Genomic DNA, 6547 nt, shown 5'->3' with positions numbered 1-6547 from the left:
AGAGAGATGAGAAAGGAAAATGGAGAAGGGGAGCCTGGCCTCCCAGCTGTAGAACCCCCAGCCCCAGCCTGCCCCCCACAGCCTGCTCCCCCAGCCCCAGACCATCCCTCAGCCTTCTGACCCCCCAGGTCCTTAGACCACCTCCCAGCCTGCTGACCCCCCAGCCCCCAGATCATTCCCAGCCTGCTCCCCCAGCCCCAGACCACCCCCTAGCCTGCTAACCCCTAGACCCTCAGACCACCCCCAGCCTGCTCCTCCAGCCCCAGACCACCCCCCAGCCTGCTCCTCCAGCCCCAGCCCATCCCCCAACCTGCCGACCCCCCAGCTCCAAGCCTATTCCTCCAGCCTGCTGACCTCCCAGCTTCAGCCCATCACCCCCAGCCTGCTCCCCAGACCCCAGCACCCCCCCAAGCCTGCTGATCCCCAGCCCCCAGGCCTCAGCATCCCCCACCCAGCCCCATTCCAGAGCACAGATAAAAGTGAAACCTGAGCGGCAAATGTTTGTGGAGCCGCCGCCAATCAAGGGCTTCGTTGCCGGGGTAACCGGGACACTTCATCAGCTCTGTGAACAGATGGTCAGTGAGTAACAGGCAGCATATGTTCCTGTAAGCCCTGACACGGGCACAGATGGAGGGTGGGCGGGAGGCTCTCCTCCCTTCCCATGGGTGCGGTATTGCCGAGAGGCACAGAGGCCAGGGGAGCCCGCGTGGTGCTGGTGAGTGCGGATTACAAACACGCCAGTGCCACTCCTAGCCTCGCTTAACCAGAGCGCTGCACAGTTAACAACAGCCAGGCACACAGAGCTGCGTGCTGAGGCTGAATCCCAGCCAGGAACCCTCATTAGCAGCCTGCCCACCTTCCAGTGTCACTATCTCAGGCCTCCGGTTTCTGTGGATGTTTACAGGAGAAATCAAACTGCCCTTTACAGGATCAAAGGAGAATTAGAAGCCTTTCGGCCATGGAGGTGCGGTCCCAGAGGATGCGGCCTCAAAGCTGATCAAAGTCAATATACACACGTTCGCGTGCACTGGCCACTGGCTAGTGTGACAAGTGATTCGTCTCTCAGACCTTGTATTCCCTGCATATGGTTTGGCCCCTCAAAATGAGGTCCCCAATCTCTCCACCCTCACCAGCATGAGGATAGCTCAGGGAGAAAAGATTTTGGTGATTACATTGTTGACTGCCAGCATGATTACAGCAACTGCCTTTCACTGAACATCTACTATGCCCAGACGCTGGATACACCTCTGGGATCCGATCTCTGCCGGCCAGCAAGGGTGGAGGAGGTGTCTAGCCTGGCTCTGAGTTCCAGGCCCAGCTGGGCTCCAGGAAGGCAGTCTTGTGGTCACAGGCCACAGGGCAGGCCTGGCTGTGTCTGCACTGGGGCTATGTTGTGGCCAGGAGAAGCCAGGCACCCTTTCTCTCGTGGACAGTCTTGTCAGCTTCAGAGAAGCCCTGGGCTCCTTTCTTCAGTGTCCGCTGGTCCCGGGTGCAGCTCTGTCCAGAGTGGACACAGCTTCCCAGCTCCCATTATATCTCTGGTCTCTGTTCTCAGGCCTGTCTGTGCTCTACACGAGTCTGCCTGGTTCACCAGGCCTCACAAATTCACTGCTCACTGGTACCCAATATCAGCACAGAGCTGACCCTCTGGGGTCCTGTAACAATCCTCACTTGGATCCTATCCCATCCCAGGAATGTCCACGCAGATTTCTGCTTGGGCTGGATGCGTTCCAGTCCTGAGCGGGACGCTGCCGTGTGGAGAGGCCTTCGATATTCCGCCTCTAGGTCAAATGCGGTGGAAATCCATCTGCAAGCTCAGAAGTTATTAGGAAGAGGCCAGCAGGGGCAGCCACTCGACAGTTCTCCTCTCCATAACAAATCAGGTTAAAATCTGCAGGAGCAGGCTTGACTGACCAGAGGGATAAATCCAGTTTGTACAGAAACAAACACCCTGGCGTGCTTTGCAGGGAGCCTGGGGGCAGAGACAACGTTTGCATGAATGGGACCTGCCAGGTCCACTGGTGCCAGTGAACAAACTACTCATGAAGTGCCCAGACAGACGAGCTGCCAGGAAAGCCAGGAATTTCCTTCCACCTCCTTTCTGCTTGACTTGGTTTACCAATGCTGCACATCCAAGAGAAAAAAAATTAATGTGCATTTTCTCTTCAGGGGCACTGTGTGAAAAACATCTGTCTTCCTGTCATCATCCCTGAGTGAGCCCACGGCCACCAATCCCTGGGTCACAGCTCCCTGAACCCAAGAGAAACAGCCAGCGGGACAAAGCCGGGGCAGCCCTAAATGTGTCACATCACCCCAGTGCTATGCGAAGGAAGCTTCAGGGGCATCTTCAAGGGAATGTGTGAATCTGAGTAAATTTTACAAAATGTATAAAATTTTAATCATTCCAATTAAGCATTTAGAACAATACTTGGTTAGTGGGAAATTTATAGCTCTAAATGCCTATCCACAAACGAAGAAATGCTTAAAATCAGTGACCTGAAGTTCCACCTTAAAATGCTAGAAAAAGAAGAGCAAAAGTAACACAAAGTAAGAGTTAACACAAAATAAAGAACAGAAGTCAGTGAAATAAAGAGCAGGTGACAGAGAAATTTAGCAAAACCAAAAGTTGGTTCTTTGAAGAGACTGGCAAACTTGATAAACTCCAACCGAGACTGATCAAGAAGAGAGAGGGTACATGTTAGCAAGACCAGGAATGGAGGAGGGTCATCATAACAGACCCTACAGGCATCAAGAGACTCAGCAGCAGACGGCCGTTGTCCGGGCCAGGGCTCAGACTAAAGACAGCTTTTTGGACAGAAACCCGTGTATCAATTGTGATAGTCACATGAGTATTTCCATGATATTTCCATTTGTTAAAAATGCATAATTTTGTTGGATGCACATTATACTTCAATGAACTTGATATCAACAGTAAAAAGGTTTTCCTGCCTTCTTAAACAGAGACAATTTTTCATGTTCCTCTGCTGTAAATTCAGACATTCATTACACTTTGCTCTAATTCCACACACTGTGGAGGCCCTTGGGAGGTGAGTGCTGGTTGCTTCTGTCACAGTGAATGCCCATAGCAGGGGGCAGCTGGGCCCATCCTCTCCCTGGGGCCAACCCACACTTTTCCTTGGTGCCAGCCCTCACCCTCCAAGACTCTGGTATGTGGCTCCCACCAGCTCCAGCCTGGGAAGCCATGACATCAGCAGGGTTGGCTCTGGGGCTGCACAGGCCTCTGAAGGAGATGGGTGTCCCTGTGATGTCGGGATCGGGTGCTCTGAGTGGGCCTGGGAGTCACTTGTGCTTTCCTCAGGAAGTAGCCACACTTAGGAGGAACTAAAGGTTGTCAGATGAATGAGTGAGGTGCCCTTTGGGGTCCACTAGGCTCTGGGATCTCTCATGACCACACACATATTTTTGCCTTTGTTTAGGCAAATAGAGCCATACACACAATTATTTCAGTTGGGCCAAATCTGTAAAAGGAAAAAAGAAAGATTTAAAAACTCTCTCAGAATGATGCATTTTGGGAACAGGAATTTTACAAAACCCAATCAAATATTTGTCGGATACCCACTGTGTGGAAGTCACTGTCCCAAGCCTTGTGGGGGACATGAAAACGAGCAAAGCAATCCCCTGCCCTCAAGTCTCACAACAGCCCAGCCAAGGCTGTGAATCTCCCGTGCTGAGAGCCGGGCCTGAGCCTCGCGTGGGAAGACATGCAGATGCTCCTGGGGAAAGGCGGCATCACGCTGAGGCCTTTAGTGGACAGGGAAAAAAAATATAAAGATATTTACCCAACTTTCAACTCAATGTCCAAAAGTACTAAGGCTTGTTTCACGCTAGTTTTTTCTTCCTAAATCAGGCTTGTGTTGTTCGCGGTTTCTCTGCCCCTGGGAAGTTCACCTCAGTAGATGCTCAGCTGTGCTGATGCCAGGCAGACCTCGTCCACCCAGAGGCGGCTGCGGGCATTGACCTTTGCCCACCGTGAAACCCGCGCTCTGCACAGGGCTGTCCTGCGCGCCGGCTGCGGTTGGTTCCAAGCTGCGGGAGTGACGACTGGAGTCTGGTGCTCGGGACCTGCCCGTCCTCATCGCACAGATCCGCCTCAGGTGGAGGGAATGGAGGGGCTGCTGTGAGCCCGTGGGTTTCTCCAGAGGACTGTGAAGTCCTCCTGGTTCCCCAGGGTAAGCACTTCTTTCAGACGCCGCCACAGCCAAGTAGGGCAGTCAAGGTCGTGGTGCTGGGAGTCACTGCAGCCTGCCCTACCCCCTGCAAAGTGCTATCTGAAGCAAACCCCAGCCTTCCCTCATTGACGTGGCCCCAGGTACTGTCTCCCAAGCTGTGCTGCCTTCCTGGAGGCTCAACCTGGAGCTTCTAGAGGCTTTGGGAACCTGATTAGGTTGCTATGTGGGAATGCAGATGCTAAATTTAGCCCTTCCCATCTCAATCCCAAATTCCAAAGCAATGATAGACAAGTATTGCCAGTAGATCATGACTCCAGACCATGTAGTCCAGGCATGCATGAATCCTCAGCCACGGGATGGAGGGCAGCAGAGACCAACGGCTGCGTGGACAAAGTCGGGACATGGAGGGTGTTGGGGGAGCGGAAGCTGCGGGAAGACCTGCTGCACCCACAGACCTCACTGACAGCTGGGGTGCCAGCTCTGCACGGCACTGATCGACATGGACTTCCAGTCCAGCCACGCTTGTCTGTGTTTCCCCAGACCTGAGCCTGCAAGGATAGAGCACACTTGTCTCCTCCCCGCTGTAACCTTAGCTCCTCATCAGCTGAGGTCCAGGCCAGGAACAGCATGTCAGGCTGAGTGGCTAAGAAAGGGGAGCCCAATTCCACACTGAGGGTCTGCAACCAGAACTAAGACAAGGGGAGTGTTTGCAGAGAGGTGCGTTGTTTACCTGCAGAGGGGCCACTTGTCTGGTCTCTGTAGCCACCTGTGATTTCTGGACCCTACTGGACAGTATTTTTGCTATGGCTGCTGTAATACATTACTACATACCTCGTGGCTTAAAGCAACACAAGTTTATTACCATAAAGTTCAGGAGGTCAGGAGTCCAAAATGGGTCTCACCGGGCTAAAATCAAGGTGTTGGCAGGGCTGGTTCTTTCTGGAGTCTCCAGGGGAGAACTGTTCCTGTCTTTTCCAGCTTCTAGAGGCAGCCGGCCCTCCTTAGCTCATGGCTGCGTCACTCCAACCTGTTTCTGTCAGGCCCTCCTGCTTCCCTGTTATGAGGACCCTTGAGATGCATGCAGGGCCCACCTGGATAACTTGGGACCATCCGATCCGAGAGCCTTAATGTAATCACACTTGCAGAGTCCCTTTGCAGACCCCAGTCTTGTGGGGACAGCACCAGGCCCCACCACTTGCCCCATGTGCCCCACTAGCTGCCCCATGAGCTTGCCATGCTCCCTGCTCTGAGCTGTGTGTAGCATTGAGGCAGGCAGAGCTTGGCAAACAGTGGCAAAGACAACGGGGATGACACCATGGACAGCAAGTAGCAAGGTACTGGGACCACACCCTGGTGCCTCTTCTCCTCCCTTCGCCAGGCCCTTGTCAGAGCCTTCCTGCTGCTCAGTGAGTGGGACAGGGATGGAAGAGGCTTTTACCTGTCAACAGCAGTCAGCCTCACGGGGCCTTGGAGGGCTAATTCCTCTGCAGTTTGCGAGTGTCTGAGAAGACTGAATGCTGAGTGAGTGGAGAGGAGGCCTGGATGTCCCACACGGCCAGTGACTCCGCACACCGAGTGGAGAGGCCTGGATGTCCCACACGGCCAGTGACTCCGCACACCGAGTGGAGAGGAGGCCTGGATGTCCCACACGGCCAGTGACTCCGCACACCGAATGGAGAGGAGGCCTGGATGTCCCACACGGCCAGTGACTCCGCACACCTGGCCCGAGCCACTGTGAATTATTTTATCCTGCTGTTGTCCCCTTGGCATGGATAGTACCTTATTAACTGGCTCCCCATTGTTGCATATATATGCACATAGTTTACTATGGCACATGTATTCCCATTGCAATGCCTACTCCCAAATAAATATCACTTTCTGTTAGACAGCCTGTCTCTGTTGTTAGGTTTACATAAGTGGTGTCTATAACAGAACCTGAAGAAAGATTGTGACTGGAAGAAACTGGTGATTCTTAGAGCTGGTGTGTAGTTCTCACTCAAGCCCTCTGAGCTCTCTGCGTCTGCCGCTTGCTTTTCCACCCTGGTGAGTCTTCTCTCAGGCAGAGCCTCGCTGTTTTTTGGTAGAGGCTTTTTGATTTCATAGGAGTTTGTTTTGGTGATAAGGCCACCTTTAATAACAGCCCTTCCATCCCTGCTGGGATGATAAAAGACCTTTTGTCTTTTCCAGCAAGTCCTTTCTGGTATAAAGTGTCTGATTCCTGCAGAATCTCCATCCTGTCTCTGAGGCATGTCTTTCCTAGTGAATTTGCTTTTGATTCTTTCTGTGCACCTAATTTAATATTTTGTTTGATGTGGCTCTTTTCTCCTGCTTGTTTCTGGAAATCTTCTCAGAGCAAA

The sequence above is a fragment of the Symphalangus syndactylus genome, chromosome 2 (genome assembly GCF_028878055.3).
Source record: "Symphalangus syndactylus isolate Jambi chromosome 2, NHGRI_mSymSyn1-v2.1_pri, whole genome shotgun sequence".
Classification (NCBI taxonomy): Eukaryota; Metazoa; Chordata; class Mammalia; order Primates; family Hylobatidae; genus Symphalangus; species Symphalangus syndactylus.
The sequence above is the reverse complement of the archived record's forward strand: the minus strand, read 5'-3'. Positions refer to the sequence as shown.